General features: G+C 43.0%; 1 protein-coding gene across 2 annotated transcripts in view; it reads left to right on the top strand.

Annotated features, from left to right (window-relative positions):
* Window positions 1-19,016, top strand: part of LOC119652414 — a 307,544-nt gene that overhangs the window by 146,581 nt on the left and 141,947 nt on the right. The window contains exons 1-2 of one of the 2 annotated variants that reach the window (XM_038056532.1): window positions 773-1,549; window positions 3,135-3,456. The exons of the other annotated variant lie outside the window; for it this stretch is intronic. The gene's annotated coding sequence lies outside the window, so the exon portion shown is untranslated. Of the gene's footprint in view, window positions 1-772; window positions 1,550-3,134; window positions 3,457-19,016 lie in introns of those variants that run through there. 2 annotated transcript variants of the gene reach the window in all.

The following is a 19,016-nucleotide window of genomic DNA, read 5'->3' as shown; positions in this document are numbered from 1 at the left end:
GTTTTCTCCGGCTAGGGTTTGATTGGAGTTACTTTGATTGAAAGTGGAAGAAGGACGATGCTTGTAACAGAAGGAATTTATCGAATCGAATTTCTGAGAATTTATAAGCATTTGGTATCCTAGAAAGTCCAAATGTTTAAAAAGCATCGGCAGTAGGGAAATGAGTGTTGAAGGGACGAAGGACATTCCCGACTATTGGATTCTATCTAGGTTGGTTTCATACAGCTCCCTCCGAACAGAGAGGCGGCCACCCAAGTTATTTATCTAGTCCCCACGGGCACTTGATTTTCAAGAAGCTTTGCATTAATCTTGACTTTACCAAGGATTCATACACTACTGTTCCCACTATTTTAGATGGTGAAATAGTTTTCCGCGAGTTCACCACAAAGCCATAAACCACCCATTCTTTCTTGCCTAGCTTTTTCCACCCCATCGAAATGCATCGTTAGGAATGCAAACAGCCCGTCTCAGACTCATGTCATTATCAAGTAGGAGGGGTGGGGTGAACACGTGAGAAACCACCTGACGCTCGGATTCCATGCCGTCGTGCAGGCTCGGTTTGCATTGCAAGGTCTCGGAACAATTCGCGCCAATCCAGGTAGAATCAGGGTGCAAATGAACCAAGTAGTCCTTACAGCTGACTCAGAACATAGGAGATTTGGTATGGGGGGGTTAGTGTTCAGTAGGTGCTTCAAACGGCACTCGGCCTCCTACTACGGGCAAACCGATGAGGGTGCCAGTGCGGGTGGTTTGGCATGTTTTACATGAGCGACAAAATTATTGCAACAAACTTGATTCTCGTTCCTGCTGAACAGATGGCACCCACAACGGCTACGGAGCAACGGGTTAGTTGCTATTCTGCACTCGAATTGGTGAACCGTTGAAAGGCGCTCACTCGTTCGTTACATTCGTGTTTCGTTCATCCGTTAATTTGTTAGTTAGTTAAGTTTTTGTATTACGGATTTTCGGTTCTTCGGAAAAATAAACGGTTATGCGGGAGTTCAAAAAATCGGATTTGCTTTAAAACAGTCTTCGCCTGGTTTTTTTTTTCGGTCTACTTTCGAACAGTTTTCTATAAAAGATATCCCAATCTTTTTTTTAAACCAAACTCGCAAGGATAATTGGAACTTCTTACTCGGATTATTCTGCACTTTCTAATTGTACTCAAGATGGACCAAGCAAATCTTCGCCTTCAAGTTTTCAAACCCTGTTCTATAAAATGCATCGAAATTTTTCGGAATTTAATGCACTTTCATATGCCTATTAATCAAATTATATCTTATATCTATATCTAAAAATAATGTAGAGTTTGATAAAAAGAAAAGCTACTCCTCTAACAAAACAGTGTTTCGGTGGTATGAGAAACGCGCCGGTTGCTCTCGCGATCAAAGGAGCGGACGAGGTGCTTGTTTTAGTGCGTGCGTCAGCAAAAGTATATAGGAAAGGCTGTTGGTATCGCCAATTTAATTTGTAAAAGTGATTGGGTGATACGCATGGAATTGAGGGTGCCGTTCCTGTTAGTAAGACGGAAATCGTATTAATAATAAGTGTATGGTGATTTTTGGTTGATTTAATTGGCAGAGGGGGAAATGGAGGCTCGAGTTGTGGGAAAGGGGGGGGGGGGGCTCATTTGAAGTCCTATTGAAATTTTCAAGTGATTGGAGGAAAAAGGTTCGAACTGCCAGAGTTATTTAAGGCAGAATATTTTAGGGAATTTCAAGGTTACATTTTGGGGTGTTACTTTTCTTCTGCCATTCTGACTGAGAGTATCCTCCAAAGTTGAAATTGTTATGCCGTTTTATAGCTGGGAGTGTCTTTCGGCACGTGTCTTCCATGTTTTGATAAACTTTGGTGAAATTTGTAAGGGAGCAAGAGTAGCTTGTGGAAATAAGTTGTCAAAACCAGGAGATGATTTGATCTGTACCAACTTCGCCAGCTTTCAAAAGATCTTGTGTCAAATGGTATCTTCAATTTCTATTATATTCCGAAGTTCCTACCATCATCATTATTGGTTTGTATTAAAATTTTTCATCCACATCAATTTCTAGGCTCGAATTTTAGAGAGCGAAAATCGACCCTTTGCCCACGTTGGGCGCCAAAATTTAAAACCGAGTTTTACCTGAATTTTTAAAGATAGAACCATATTATTGCCTTCTTCCATCTCAAATCGAATAGCTCGGCATAAGGACGTAGATTTCCTGTGGACATCACACCAAGAAACTTTCCACCTCGTGCCGGAAATCCAATTTGCCCACACCGAAAACCTTTCAATTCAAACACATTAAATTGCATGACCTTCTGACCATTTCCGCAAGATACTTGGATAGCTACGAGAATTTCTCACCTCATTATAGCCGCAATCGTTATTGAAACAAACGACTACAAGAAACTAGCTTCTTTCCATTTCCCCATTGACATCAATTCTGCTTACACAAACATCCACACCTTCTCTGATCCCTAGTGCATCCAAACTACTTTTGTCACAACAGATAATTCAGGCGAAACCAAGAAATCCGCCAAGAAACCAACCAAGAAAACTTGTTCACAGGAAAATTCCTTCCGCAAAAACTAGCAACAACAGAAAATGTGTTACCAACGAAACAGGACTATTATCCTGCTTTCTACTTCTTCACAAATATCAACATGAAATCATGTTTGCCTACCCCCAATCCAGACAACAAGCCAAGTCATATCCTTCGTACAACCCATGAAATTTCGTCACCGAGCAAATCGTCTCGCCACGACATGTCTTCCACAATGGGATTAACCTTAACCAAGTAACTTTGTGCCTGAAACTTGCCAGCAGAGAATTTGGGTGGGGGCATGCTTAAAACGGTATACACAAGCCCAAAACTCCATTATACTAATTAAAGTAAAAAGTAGTACAAAAGTCGCAAAAACTACCAACTATCCAACCCCCACCATGCTCGAGCCCCTCTTGACCCCACTCCGCGAATTAAATTTCCGCCAAGCTATTGTGAACGCTATGGGGATGAAATATGAGTTGGCAAAGGGGTGAACAGAATTCGTGAAATTTAAAAATGTTTAAGCGAATGAAAAGGAAATATGCAACGGCGGAACTCATCACATCATCACATGTAATAAAAAGGGTTTTTCTTTATTTATTTTTCTAGTGAAATATAATCCCCGTAATGATGGAAAACCAGTGCCTAAGTGTTGGTGGAAAAAAGTTTAGTGCTCTCCCTTAAGTATGATAATCGCTGAGAATTTCATAAGCCTGAGGGAGGTTTGTGATCTGTGAAATTGAGATAATTGCAATTGCTGGGAGGAGGGTGCAAATGCATAAGTGTAATTCGCCTTTTGGCAAGGAAAATTGTGTAAACGTGATTATTTAAGTGCTAAAAATGTGATATGAATATTAAGCGAAATTTTATGGTTATCACAGCGGCAAACTTGCTCGTTGGAATTCTTTTATTTTCAGTCCATTTGGTTTCGGTATGACTACTCAATTTACTTTATTTAATTATTTATTAATGTAGATTTTTCCATATTAAATAATTTTGGTCGAAAAGAGCATATTTACCAAATTTCATGGCAAATTAAACGTACGCGACATTTTCGCTTACTCCACTGATTCAAAGCAAACAATTAATTATGCATCAAAAACTGATGTCAAAAATTATTCAGAATTAAATTAACTCCCCGTCAGAATCGCACAAATTTCAACTGATGTGTGGCTCAGAATAAATACATTTAGTGCTCTGAATTAGCCTAAATATCATTTATCATTCTCATCATCATTATTTCCATATTTGACCGTAACTTATCTAACCTGAAATTCATGATTGAGATTGACATTTAAAACTATTTAGTTTAATCCAATTTCAAAGTCAGTTAACGTATATGCATATTCTGCATAATATTCGGCAAATAGATACACATATCTGCCTCTATAAATTTGAAAAATCCGAGTAAAAAATAGCAGAACTTATCTAAAAAAGCTCATACCAAATCAAAAGAATCTAAGGATGACTGGTGGTAACAAAAGAATCGATAAGCGACTCCAACCCTTCTCATACCATATTTCCTTTTTGGTTTTCACTAGCGGCTTACAGGCATAGCAAAATCCCCAACGAAACTATAAAACCAACCCTGAAGATTACCGATTACGACTGGCTTAAAGATGGTTAACAGATCCGCCACTGTAATCCCCATCAAATTCCTGGGTAATGTACACTGACTTAACACCTGCAGTCCTACTACGAAATTCTACACTTACCTCTACGCTGTTAACCCCTCTACAATACGAAGCAGCAGATGAGGGAGGGGGTAAGAAGTTCTCTATGCTATAAAGAACCATAATCTATGCTTACAACTACTGAAGAGAAGTTTAGGGGACCAAGCTGTTGTGTGTCATAACTTCGACAAAGATTTTTTCTGATGGGTAGTTTCTGAGAGTGGCCCCTTAATTTAAGTGACCGCTTTATGACCCTCTTACTACCCTGTTTCGATCGAGATCTTTCGTTTGATACCCCACATGACTATATTTCGTGGAAAAAAATTTTACATTTTCCCGTTTTGCATACATGGGAACTCCCCCCCTCTTAAGAACCACATAGAACAATAGAACAGATAGAAAGACAGACAGTGTACAGTTTGTAATGAGGTTTTGCTTTGAGCAAGTACCACATAGAGTGCCACTCCCTAACATTTAGTGCTTAACCACTAGCAGACCACCAGAGCGTCTTTTTTTTAGGAAGTAGAAATCTTCAAAAGACTCTGGGCTGGGCACGCCAGAGTGTGGGATTTTTACCCACTACAACCACCCCCGAGTCAAACGACCCTTTCCTGACTGGTCCCATCGCTATTGCCATCTGCTTATGACTCTCTCCCTTTCGACTTTTTTCACCTGCGATAAGGGAGAGATAAACCTGGTGTTATGAATGTTCATCATTTCGATTGTCAGGATGTCAATCGGCATTATTCCCGAGGCGACGAACGCTGCATCATTTGAGATGGTTCTGAAGGCAGAGCACACCCTTAAGGCTGCTTTTCTGTAGACCGTACTCAGTTTGTCTGCATTGCCTAAAACATGCAGCGCTTTTCCCCAAGCTGAGATGTATACAGCAAGATAGAAGTCACCGCCCTGGTTATGAGCAACCTGTAAGTATGCCGCGGCTTCTACGTTCAGCGTCATCCTTCCCAAAGCCATACTCGTGGTGCTTAAAATTGAGTTTTCCGTCTGTAATTACTCCCAAGTATTTGATGGCTGGTTTGGAAGTGATAATACGATTCCCAATTCTAATGTAGGCGTAATTTCTTTTGCGGGGCTTAGTGGTGGGGACCGCTTCCTTTTTGTCCTCCGCGAATGCCAGTCCATCACTCTCTAACCAAACCTTAACAGTACTGATTGCTTCACTTCAGTAAAACTCAGCACCTTTGAAATGCTTTGCGATAACAACTAGTGCTATGTCGTCGGCATAACCCACCACCGTGGTCTCTTCCAGAACCGGAAGGTTAAGTAAATCATTATATATGATATTCCACAGTAGCGGGCCCAGCACAGTGCCCTATAGGACACCCGTGGACACAACGTACTCCTTGGGTCCATCATCGGTATTATACGGTGTTCGCTCATGCAAGTAGCCATCGATAATAGCGGCGAGGTAGGTGGGAACACCAATACTCGCCAGAGACTTTCGTATAAGGTTCCAATTGGCCGAGTAGGATGCATTCCTCACATCCAGGGTGACCACCACACTATATTTGCTGGTACAACCCCATCCGTGAATTGCATTTTCGGCCAGTAACCATAGTGTCTGGAAGACATATGGGTCTATAGGAGGACGGTTCCCTTGGCGGTTTGCCAGCCTTAGGCAACAGCACCAGCTTCTGCCACTTCCACGGTACAGGGAAGATTCCCTCAGACATGCAAGTTTCGAACAGCTCCGCGAACATATCCGGTCTACATTTGACGGCGAATTTGAGGGTCTTATTTGGTATGCCGTCCAGACCCGCGGCTTTGCGTCTGAATCGTTCTGTTACGATTTTATAGGCGCTACCCCACGGATTTATGTCCGCTTTCAAAGAGAGCTATTTAAAACATTCGCTCTTACTCCGCTGGATGGCGAGCTTGAGGTTCTTGCGAGCTTCCCTATAGGCATGCTCCTTTTGCCCTTGATCAATCCTACCTATTGCCGTCTGAGTCGTTCGTCTGGCTCTGTGGCAAATCAATCGAAGGCTGGCAAGTTTACTATTCCACCAGAGCGTCTAGATTTGATTGAAGTAGACACAGCCCATAGGCGACCATATAGCGACAAACTTAAGGTTAAGGTTGTCGGCATATAGCAAACAGGGACTTTTCAAGGCCAAAAAATGGGAAAGGAAAGGGAAATAGACTGAACAGTTTTATGATAAAAGAAGTTTGGAAGACCATCGGCATTGGCGTCCAGCTTGCAAACGATGCAGTCAACAAAGAAAGGGTAAGAAGGTGAACGGTAGGAGATGCGGAGTATACTGCATGCACTAGTGGAAGGGAGGAGGAATGGGAACATACACAACACCCAGGAAAAATAGCGGCAGCGTAAATCATAATATAGTTGACGAGTAGCAGAGGAGCCAGAGAATTCATTGATGGAGGGGATGGTTTGGCGGGGCTGCATAAGTTGCAAATTTGGGGCCAGATGTTCGGTTTTGAACTTTAGGATTAAGAATTTGAGCTTGGAACCCAGAGTTTTGAAAACAAAAAGGAAGTCAGCATAAGTTGCAGAGAGCAGGAAATTCCTCCACGAAGTCTGTTTCTGAAGTTGTTCGTGGATTTAACTCTTGAACCGAACAGGGTAAGAGCGCGGGGACTTAGGCGAGGAGGAGTGTAACAAAGAAGAAAATCTGATAAAGTGGTATAGAAGCTGTTCAGTGCTGGGTTGCACGTTAAAGAAGAGAGGGGGAGCCCAATTGAATGTCGCAGGGCCAAGTTCAGCCCTTCGAAGTTGGCCTTTCCAAAGTTAAGCTTGGAAGGCTTGCGAACAACAGGATGGTGGAGCCGGGAGATCTGACACCCAATTCGAGACCAGGATTATCTGTGTCGAGGGCAATATAAGAAGGGGCATGAGGGGAGTGGCAAAGGCAGTGCACAGGGTAGTTAGGGAGGACATGATCAAAAGTGCGATTTAAGTGATCTCTGGAGAGGTTAAATTGGAGGCGGGGTGGAACTATCGAGAAGGGAGATCGGGAGTAATAGACCAAGAGTTAATATTTCTAATAGTCTGTCAAGTTGATCTTCGTACAAAGAAGTACGCCAAGGGAGGGAAATATACACAGGATATGATCAAGATGGATACGTTTGTCGGAATGACACATACTGTGGCGGGATTGTAGGTAGAGGAGCAGGAAGAGGAAACTTAATAGTTGTTAGGGCCCTTCCGTCGGTTGTCTTGCCCAGTCTCTGTTACAACGAAAGACAAAGTAACTTCGAGAAGTTCGGAATTTAAAATCCTGTCATCTATCCAGGTATCCGTACTGCAGATGACGTATTGTTGGGATGCCAACCTTTTAACTTGAATCCTGACATCTCGGTCCTTGCGCCCTTAACATTTTGGTATAAAAGCCTTAAACGACGAATTTCATTCAAGTTTGACGAGGAAGGCGGGCGGGACCGAAATTTTTTCGAGGCTTAGTCCTCTGATATATCGCTGGTATGACCATTTAACAGATTTTATGCACCTCGCCAGTGCTCACTTCGATCGATACAATCCCAGCCTGCTCTTGTCTTGATGTCCACAGCCCAACCATTCTCTCCTCCTTGTTTTGTCAAATGCAAGTTCCACCGTATCCGGATAGCCGAGTGGTTAGAGCACAAGGCTGTCGTACGGAAGATCACCGTTTAAATCTCATTGGTGACAGTGGGATTTGTATCGTGATTTGATGTCGGATACCAGTGGACTCAGTTGTGAATGAGTACCTGAGTCAAATCAGGGTAATAATTTCAGGCGAGCGCAATACTGGCCACATTGTCCCCTACAGTGTACTGTAGCGTACCATTAAGATCTTGAATGAAGTGCTCTAACACACTTCAAGGCCCTGGTCCAATATGAATTGTTGCGCCAAAGATTATTATTATTAAGTTCCACCATAGTGGGTTCCTTGCTTTTGGGGGAATTCGAAGTCAACTTTACTCAAAAGCCCTCAGTGGGATGTTTCCTCAATTCTAATAAAATAATTAGTATGTTTTCCAGTAAGTGGAACCCGGACCCTTAGTGCAAATTTATAGATCATCCGTTGGGCATTCGTGTGGTCCGAAATAAAGCAGCTTAATGCGGTTCGATGCCATTACTAAACCTACCATCTATGTGCTTATAATATAGTAGCGGCAGGATATACTATACCAAAGGCTGCTACCGTAATACCGATGAAGTTTTAAGCCTAGAGGTCATTTGGAGCTACCATACGAGTTTGGTCACTGTTCACTGATCGGCCTGGCAAATTCAGACGATTTTCTCCAACCCGGGAAGAAGCATTTTAGTCACTTGCACACTGAACACCCTGGCAAATTGGGGGATTTTTTTCCAATGCGGGCGGAAGCATTTTGCGAATATGGACACTGTGTTGTGCGTGAAAACGGGCGTTACCACATTGTTAGCGAATCGGGGACTCCACGGAATTTCCAGTTTAACTTTTCATCGAAAGATGAACGAAAAAGCTGACTGACGGTTTCGTCCAGGGCAGAGGCAACTCATCAGACGCTGCCTCACCTTTGCCCTGGGTGCAGCGTGACTGAAAGTAACGACAGATGAAAATCGCTCCACTCTTTTTTGAAAACTTAGGTTTAACTCGAAAAAGAGGAGTCCGTGGACTACAAAAGAGGAAGTAAGTTGCTTCCCAAGTGGTCCGGTCCGTCACTAAGTTGGTGCGGACTAAGGACTCCCAGCATCCTCAACAAAACTTATCATCGGTTTCTGCACAATTCCACAACGTTTTCTTTCTTTAACTTTCGGTCGTTCGTGCCGACTGTCCAATTCAGAAGAATTGGAGTTTGCACGCCGGCATCGTGCCAAACCGCCGGCCGCGGCGGTGGCAGTGCAGTGTCGCGCGGCAGTACAGTGCGTTCGCGGAGGCGAATTCACCACTGTAATTCGGTTGTGGTTCATGTATACGACGTGCCGTCACATCACCTCGCTCGCAGCTGAAACAGCGTGGATTCAGTGGAGGAACCCGGAACGTGATCCCGCCAATGGAGTTACCGGGTGAACCTGACGCTTCGCGGGCGTTTTTTGGTGCCCTCCCCGCACGTCGAGCTTGAAGGGATCCACGTATCGTGCGTGCAGCAACCTCTGAGGAACGTCCACCCTAATGAGGATCCGGCGTCATGTGTCGTGAGGGTGGAGTCGGTCGCAGTTTCAGAACTGCGTCCCTCTGCAAGCGCAGGGTGCTATAGTCACTTAACCCTGCTCTAATGTCTAGCACAGGGTCGGCGAGGAGTCGCAGATTCTCTTCGTACACCATCTCCGCAGGGCTAGCCATGAACTCTTCTCGGTGGGCTGTGCGAACGTAAAGGAGGACGAAAGGCAAGGATTGAATACGACGGATCGTCGCGAGCCATCAAGGCGGCCTCCAAACCAAGGAGCTTGTCTAACTCCGAGAAAAGAGTAGACTCGAACTGCATTCCGTGGTCTATGATGATTACGGCGGGATTTATTCTCGACAGAGGGCCTTGGCACATTATTGTGCAGAAATGTCAGTCGGAAGTATTGCTTCAAGCCATCGCGTAAAACTGTCGATGATTGTGAGGCAATACCTGTGTCGGTGTGAGTCTTGCAAAGGGTTAATAAATGCGGAGATGAATAGTGTGGAAGTGCTTGGTCGACCTAGGGAATACGCCTACTTTCTTTCTTACGTGCTTGCTGATTTTGCGACAGTTTAGGTCTTTGTTCATGGATAGCCAGAAGTATTTTCCAGTGACTAACCGGTTCGTCATCCTGATGCCTGTGTGCGCAAAAAAGCGTACTGCGTAAAATACTTCCTTGCGAAAATCGGCCAAAATGAATGGCCTAGGTCCCCTAGGTCTCGGAGAGTAAATAAGAGCTTAAGCCGAATATAGGAAACTCCTTGAACTTGTATTTGGAGTTTGTCTTCAGGTCTGAAGCTCTGCTTCGTCTTCCTGCGCCTCGGCGCTTGCCATATATTCAACCATAGCGAGGACTGTGACCTCCTAGATGGGAGACAAAGCATTTGCAACTACGTTGTCTTTTCCAGACAGGTGATGGATGCCGAAAGTAAACTGGCTGATGAAACTCAGTCACCGAAGTTGCGCGAAGACCATTTGCTGGACTTTTATTTAAGCGCGCAAGTAAGGGGCTTGTGGTCCATGAATACGGTGAACGGCCTGCTGTCAAGGGAGAAGCGGAAGTATTTAATGGAGAAATACGCAGAGAGTAGCTCATGTAGACGCTATAGTTACTTCAAACTGGGTTGAATTGTTTCGGAAGGAAATTCAATGGTTGCTAGGTTTTAATCATCCGTTTGTGAAGAGCGGCGTCTATCGCTGTGTCTGAGGCATCAACGAACATGGGTACGGGTGCATCTGGTCGAGAAAATGCAGCAGTGTTACACCAACAGGCTGTCGTTTGACTGTTTCAAAAGTCTGAACGACCTTAGTAGACAAAGGAACCTTGCGGGAGTCTTTGGTTTTAGGCTCAGGCATGTAACCGTGGAGAATCGGTTGATGATGAGCAGCTCTGGGCAAGAAACGGCATGGAAGTTTAAGTTTAAGTCCAAAAATCTTCGCAGATCGTTCACCGTGATCAGTAGGGTAAAGTTTTGGATCGCTTCAATCTTGTCTGGGTCTGGTTGCATTCTGTCATCGGTGATCATGTGGCTAAAAAAATTCATCTGCTTCTAATGGAATTTGCGGTTTTTAACTTTTAGAACAAGACCTGCATCAAGGAGACATTGAAAAATGCACTCGAGATGGTTCAAGTGCACAGACTCTGAGAAAGATCATAAGACAAATGTCATCCTGGCGAACTCGAAGAGGCCGAAAGGTGTGCAACTAGCCATTTCCGGTATATCTTCGGGAGCAACAGGGATTTGGTTATACTTATTGACGTCTGAAAACATGGCAGTTTGTCAGTGAATGCGCAAAGTCGGGAATGGTCTGAGCATTCAGACTCCTATAATCTCCGCAAGCCCTCCTCACCTCCCCTGGTGATGAGCAGCAGCTGTTAGAAGGTCTGCAAATACCCTGTTTGATAAGATCGCCAAACCCTTTCTTCGCGACAGCTAGCTTCTGGAGTGATATAGGACGCACCTTTGGGAAGATCGGGGGGCCAGTAATGTTGATTGAGCACTGCACATCGTACTTAACCTGCTGGGAGAGATTACTTTCAGTAATGATGCTGCCATATTTTCTATTTAGTGCGCGAAGGCGATGATTGGCAACGTCCTGGCAGAGTAGATGTAGTAGCACTAGCCCATCAACAGCAACAATCGTCTGTCTGCAGAATTCTGGTGCTTCTTTGGTTGCTGTTCTACTTCACCAAGCTCAAGTATAGACAAAACAAACTATCATCAACACACTGCACAATGCCACAATGTTTTTTTTTCTTTAATTTTTGGCCGTTCACGCCGGTCGATCTAATCCAGAAGAAGGGAAGTTTGCGTGCCGGCCTCGTGCCAAACCACCAGCCGCAGTGGTGATAGTGCAGTGTATCGGTGGCAGTACGGTGCGTCAGCGGATGCAAATTCACCACGGCAATGCAGTTGTGGTTCATGCCTCCAATGTGAGTTTCTGTAAGCTCTTTTGCCTAATGATAAATCCGTGGGACGCAGATTCAATTTTTGTAGCTTCTCCAAAACCAACTCACTGTTCTCAGCTAAGGTATATGTAAGTTGCAGCAAATGAAGCCTTGCCCGATTTCTTTCGTAGCAATTTAACTAAAAAGTTAGAGTCGCCGGTAGGAGGCTATCATTTAGATTTTTTCTTTATCGCAGATGTTGTAGATTCTTCACCCCCAGCTGTAGTATAACCTTGGGGTAGCGGTTAACCTAGAGGCAAGACCTGTCAATTAGCGCCTCGTGTCAGCTGTGCTGGCAGTAGCGGCCTGCTTCAGTTTGTCTCTTGTGAGCTAGATTCCAATGTAATTAATATGTGGCCAACTTGAGACTAGAATCTAATTTTGCATAGTTGACTTTTGTATTGATTTTTTACTTAAGTCATCGTCATCAACATCATAGTTTTGTTTTGGCTTCAGTGCTTACATAAGTAGCTTTTAAGGGGAATGTAGTTCGAATCCAGTAGATCCACTTTTGCGAAAACAAGACTAGTTGAAACTGGATGAGTACTCAGTACCCGCGCCTAAAGTACACGATCGGTACTTAACTCCTCAGCAATTCGTGAGTTTTGTAAGCGAACTGGTTAACTCTGAGATACTTGAAAAATCATCAACGGCGCAACAACCGGTATCCGGTCTAGGCCTGCCTTAATAAGGAACTCCAGACATCCCAGTTTTGCGCCGAGGTCCACCACTTGAAAAATCAGGATGGCAAAAAGGCTTGCTGAAGTGAAGTGGTATAAAGTCATATAGTAAAAAGTAAAACCGCATCTGACAGATGTGATCAGCCTCTCTATTCTCAAAATTTTCAACTACGACAGTTTCAACGATTGATACAATATGGGTCAATCAGCGCATTTCCTGTTAAAGTTTTAGTGGTAGGGAAAGCCTATTGTTTCCGTAAAGCTTCCTCTCTCTAAAGAGTTCTAAATTAGTAAAAGCCAGAAAACACTTCTCTGGTAAACCCACATTGGGCGCCTTTCGTGGTTTTCTAAGTTGCCAATTTTTTTTCCGATGAAAGTCAATTTTTGGAAGTCTTCTCGGCATTGGTGAAATTTTGGTTGATCCTATTAAGCACATCGCATTATCCCAGCATATTGGGTACTATTCGCAATCAACTTTGGGGTTTTCTAGTTTGGTTAGACAACTCCAGGGGAATTAAATAGAAAGGTTTGCTGTGCTAAATGTTTACCATTCGCCCCTTCCATTCGTTTAACCCTGTCAACCAGAGATTAGCTACGGTGAATCATCTAACATTTTTCATATTTACTCGAGCCGTTAATCCCCCGAAACCCTTTGGTGAATAAGTTGTCACGAAACTAATCCAATCAGTGTAGCTTAATCGAAAATGGGTCAAACCATTCAAATCAAATATTCCAATTACTCAATATGTAGGACCTCGGCACGTGCAAATAGCATGTTTGATGTAATTTTATTCGAGGAAAGTAGCTCTCGCAAATCCAGAGTGTAATTGGCTTAGCAAATTATAATTTCCCAGTAATGGTTAGTTTACCTTCAGCAGTAAATTGATAATGGGAGCCCTCTTGAACCGATTTTGACCCAATAACTGCGCTCATATAAAATGCAGGTATTTCCGCAACAGCAGAAATTAATTAATCAAAATTCCTCGCTGCTGAAAGCTTCCACTGAACTTCGCCTGAACTTCACTTCATTCACAGAAGCCCTCGCCCATTCATACACCCACCCCAATACCCATCCCTGTAACCACCATGCAGTCAATCAATCATTCCAAGTACACCGTAAACTACGAAAAAACAAAAATTTTATTTCTCTGTATCGCGTTTCCGATTGACCTTTGACACACCTTAAAGACATTTATCGAATTGATGATTAGAGGAGAGTGTAGACGGCCGGCCGAATTGCGGACTATGCCACCGACGAGCACATCGGATTGGCGAACTTGTGACCTAGCTGGGATCCGGAGAACAATAAATCGACACAGTCACGACTCCCGAACGGCCAAGTTAGCTCCTATAATCTAGATTTTTTCTGTTTTGCTCATTTCTCCCCATTGAATTCCGAGCAAGTAACTAAATGGGGATAGTTTTTTTCTAGGTCAAACAATACCCTCTTCCACGAAGTAGATTGGCCGATGTGCCAGAGAACTTGGTACCTACCCAATAATAATGATCCTGGCAGGGTAGTTTATTGTTCTCGCTTAATGTCCCCGTCAGCTCTTTCAAGTTGCGAGAGAGCAAGTGAAAAGTTATGACTGTAATTTCTGCTATTTTATGGTTTTCCGGCGAAATAGCAATTAGGAGTCGGGAATGTTTGCGAGGATGAAGTAAATAGTTTCGATTAGTTACTTTGGAACAGCGAATTTCTAAGCGATCCTGATATGATATGGTTGGTCATCGTAAATCCCATTAATTTGAAACTGCCCCCAGGAATGACGTGTTGGCTACGGTGGTGATACCCGACTATCTCTGAGACGAAGTAGGTATGACTCCTACTTTAACTGCAGGGAATAATGCGAAATTCATAACTACGTCCATTCCCATGCCTACGGGTTTCTGATGCAATCATTATCTTTTATTAACATTTAATTAAGCATTCACGGAAGGGATGAAAAATTAACGCAATGCATTTCCTGACAGTTGTCATCCATCGAAAACTGAAGGCCTCTGCAAGTGGTTGCTTCATTGCATTTATGCCTTCCTGATTTTTACTGAAATCCCTCGGGCCCTCGATGGTCCTTATAACTACTGCAACTGTGCAAATAAGCCATTCAATTATTTCCCAAGCTCATAACGTCCATATATAGCTTGGACGAAATTAAATGGCGCTGCCACCCTCATTTTGGATGCAACACGGTCAGACCATCATCCATAGCTGAGAAGATATGGTTTCAATTTAAAGCATTTCTAGCTATTGTGCTCCTCTTTAATTCCTATTGTTAACTCCATACTAGCCAACAGGCTATTCCTCGTTTTCTATGGTCCATTAAGGGTACATTCTGAACATTAAAAAAAAAATGTATGTCATCTGGATATGAATTGAAAATTTTTTTGTGAAAAGTGAATTTTTTTGGTCTGATTCTAGTTTGAAAGAGAATCAAACTGACTATCAGGTCCGAGGATATGCATGCCGGCTCAATGGAGTAGACGGTATCCGCTTGGGATGTAGGATCATAGATGTAGGACATCTATTGTGGATGGGAAAGTATGTTACTCGGGAAGGATTATGTTGGGTTTGTGTGATAGTAATTGGTTTTTACAATAACATTGAAATGACAACGAGGGTAGCAGCACATGACTCTAATCAACTAAAGTGTTCTCGAAAATTGGACTTTATAGATTTGACTAACGAAAGCCGCCATGGTTCTCTATATACGAGAAATCAAATGGCTTAAATAATTTTTTATCTAAAATGGTGGATAGAAAAGGAATTGATAATAGTTTAGCTGATAAGGTTGCTTCACATTGACAACATCATCAACGGTGCAACAACCGGTATCCGGTCTAGGCCTGCCTTAATAAGGAACTCCAGATATCCCGGTTTTGCGCCGAGGTCCAATTCGATATCCCTAAAAGCTGTCTGGCGCCCTGACCTATGCCATCGCTCCATCTCAGGAAGGATCTGCCTCACCTTCTTTTCCAACCATAGATATTACACTTATAGACTTTTCGGGCTGAAACATCCTCATCCATACGGAATAAGTGACCCGCCCACCGTAACCTATTGAGCCGGATTTTATCCACAACTTGACGGTCTTAGTACCGCTCATAGATTTCGTCGTTATGTAGGCTAGGGAATCATAGGAAATTCAAATTGACAGGTCATTTTTAAGGGGGACCATTCTTGGCTGTGAATCCATCAACTCTCATGACTGATTTGCTCACTCGTTTTACTTAGTCTTACTAATCTTTATGCACCACTTTCTATCAGTACTAGTACTTCCATATCCTCTTTCACTTTTATGCCGAATATAGAGTACCTGGTCTTCCTCTCTCATCGCTAAAAACAACTTAAATTTCGTTAACTTTAAAATCTATAGCTAATGTAACTATAAAATAAAAAAATCATACGTAAAAGCAATGACAAGATCGAAGTAATGCCACAGCGTATCTCAATCCTAAAAGTAAAAATCCGATTTTCAGTCGGTTCCACCACTACACCGTTAGTACTACTCCTTTCAAAAATTTTGTAGTAATCCTTCCACCACTCTGACGAAGGGAGGCATTGAACCTGCAGGCCAGACAACACTAAATGAGTTGACTTACGCCCAACAAATTTCTGCATTATCCTCATTACCGGAAAGCAGTGGAAGTGATCTCAAGGTTTGGCCAGAGACCTGCAGAAAGGAGTCACCTTTTCAGACAACATCAACGGAAAAATACAACAGCTGCCTTTGCAAAGTCAAGCGAGTAATCCACCAGAAAACCGGCCCACATATACTTTAGTGTAGGAAGGAAGGTCAGGATCGTTGCAAAAGTCACACGAACCACAGTATTTGACAACCAGCCCCCACATAAATAACGGATTACATGCATGAACTATATCATCTGCATTTTGAACCCAATAGGACAAAACTAGGTCATAGACAAGGTGTCAATTGAGCTTTCAAACAATGTACCCCAAAGAGGTCTTAACACCTTCGGTATTTCCCCATGTTCCAAAATCACAAATAGAATCTGGAAGCTGAAAACCGGAAAATGAAAGCTATGAAGCTAAACGGGGTGGTATTGAATTTAGGTTGCATCCGCAGTAAAGATACATAAAAATGCTGGCGACTTGACTCCAGTGCTCAAAGCAAAAGTAACCACCAAACTTAGCGAGTCCAGCTTTGAACAACGCAAATAACCTTAGGTTAACTGGAAGGCCGAATGGAGCTGACAAAAAGGCACTCACCAGATGAACATGGAAATATGAGAAACATCAGGCAGCCCAAACAATGGCGGGCGCAAAATTATAAAAAGCCACAATGAATCATCAGTTCCCAAACCTAGACCCTGATGGAAACTTACCTAACTATGTTGAACGAAATTCAAGTCCAGAAAGACTGGAAATTGGAAATTCGTTTCGATCAAAGATTTCGATTTTAATGAAGTATGCAACCCAGTAATGGAATTCTTTGAAATCAAGGCTATGCTTCCCGATTTATGTTTGATGAACCTACACCGAAAGCAGCTTGGAATATAGACCGTTTTCCTCTACAACAAGCTAAGAGAAGTCATTTAGATACGATTGAAGGAGCAACGGAGATCGCAAATGCAGTCATAGCATATACTGCTTTATGCTAACGTTAAGATGGTGAAATTGACGTCTCCTAGATTAAATGAAAAGTTCCTGACTGCATTAAATGAGCACCAACTATTTCTGTTTTACCAACAGCAAACAAATGACATTCATACTTGCCTTAAATGTCGACAAAAGCCGCAAGGAGAAAGAATCCGTGTTCAACTCATTACTTAGCAGAATACCCAGAGGATTCTGTAGTACCCCAAATAATAGCGGTTGTTAAGATGTCAAATAGGGCTCAGTATCCATGATAATCTTGCTGCAGCAGGAGTGTTCTCAAGATCGAGGGAAGCAAACGGAAGGTGACACTTTAGCATCTCAACTCCTAAGTGCAAACCGGATGGAAGAGAGGGGCATCAGGTATGTCATATCATCAACTCGCAAGCAATCTAATACATTGGCAGCAGGACTATGAGGTTCGCTGAAAACCAGGCTTCTCAGTACATCACATCATGCATACAAAATCTTCTTAAGATCCATTAGAATTTATGAATTTGCATTCTCAAATAATGGCGATAAACCTGCCCTTGTCAAAAAACTTTTTTGATGGCTGAAAGCCTCATTTGCCTGGGTAGAGTAAAACTGATCAGAATCTGCCTCACCTTCGCTCTGGAATATATTAATTCAAAAGCTGAACATACGATATGATGAGGATATGAATCACATTCACTAAAACTGTCGGTTTGCAACTTCGGCTGATTGAACGTGTCAAATACAAAATTTACGGGAGAATCATCCGCCCTAAAGATCTGAGTCTTCCCCGACCATAGAAGACAATGAACCGCGCCTCGCAATGATGGAAATGAAAATGTTACTTTGGACCAGTGGCGAAACATGTCATGATGTCATCAGAAATAAGAACACTTCCGATCGATTTAGAGTTGCACCGATCTTTGGGAAATTGCTGAAGAGTGTAGTGACAAAGTGGGATGGGCGTTGGTCAAACGACCATCTTGATTGGACTGATATTACCAAAAGGGGAGAACTATCCAAAAAAACCTACAAAGATGGCGAAATTAACCGTGAAGGTGCACTCGCAAATATTGAAACCCCATGTTTCGTTGGCACGTGCTTGCATGCCTCTGTGGTGGCCAGGCTCAAGAAAGGGGAGAGGGTCTTTTGAGCAATTCGATCCCTCACGCGTCATTATACAAAAATGCACGTGTCCTTTACTGATGCGTGGGTCCGCACCGGACCCTGAAATATCATCAAACCTCGGGTGCATCTATCGAAATATCATCACGCAAGCTGTGTAAACTGGAAATTAAAAAATTTAAAAAAAATAACGACATGAACACGCTCTGGGGCCTTAAAACTCCAGACCCGAGTGCCGCTATCGAAATGGAGGATCCAAAATGGATCACATCCTCAATCGATGGTTCTCCTGCATCAGATGTATGATCAGGCGCGGTCATGGAGGTTGCCTCCCTGCCTTGGCATCCTCTGGCCATTATATTGCAGATGCCCCGTTTCATACAGTTGAAGGAGGAGAACCATCGATTCAGCTTAAGACCCCAGTATATCTTCCATTTCGATCGCAGCGCGCAGGTCCGTAATTTTACGGCTCCACGCAAGTGATCGAGCCGTTACTCTTTTAATTTTTACTTTTAAGGTTTTCAGTCTTGCTTAATGATATTTCGGTAGCCTCGCGTGAATTCTCAAGTTTGATGATATTTCAGGATCCGGTGCGGAACCATACATCGATACAGGACACGTGAATTTTTGTAAAATGACACGTGAGGAATTGAAGTGTTCAAAGGAGAAAGGCAAACTTTTTATTTTTTGATAAATTTAGTATTCGCTCAAAAAAAAAAAGGGAACTGGTCCATGCGCTATGCAAAAAGGGTAAGTTGCACCACAAAATTATTGCGATGCGCCATCCAGTAGGCGGCGGACTCCAATCTATTCTATATCTACCGATACTGTCGTCGAAGGAGACACTGAGAAGTTCGGAAACCCCACTGT

Source organism: Hermetia illucens, chromosome 3 (genome assembly GCF_905115235.1).
Source record: "Hermetia illucens chromosome 3, iHerIll2.2.curated.20191125, whole genome shotgun sequence".
Taxonomy (NCBI): Eukaryota; Metazoa; Arthropoda; class Insecta; order Diptera; family Stratiomyidae; genus Hermetia; species Hermetia illucens.
This window is presented reverse-complemented; position numbering and strand designations above follow the sequence as displayed.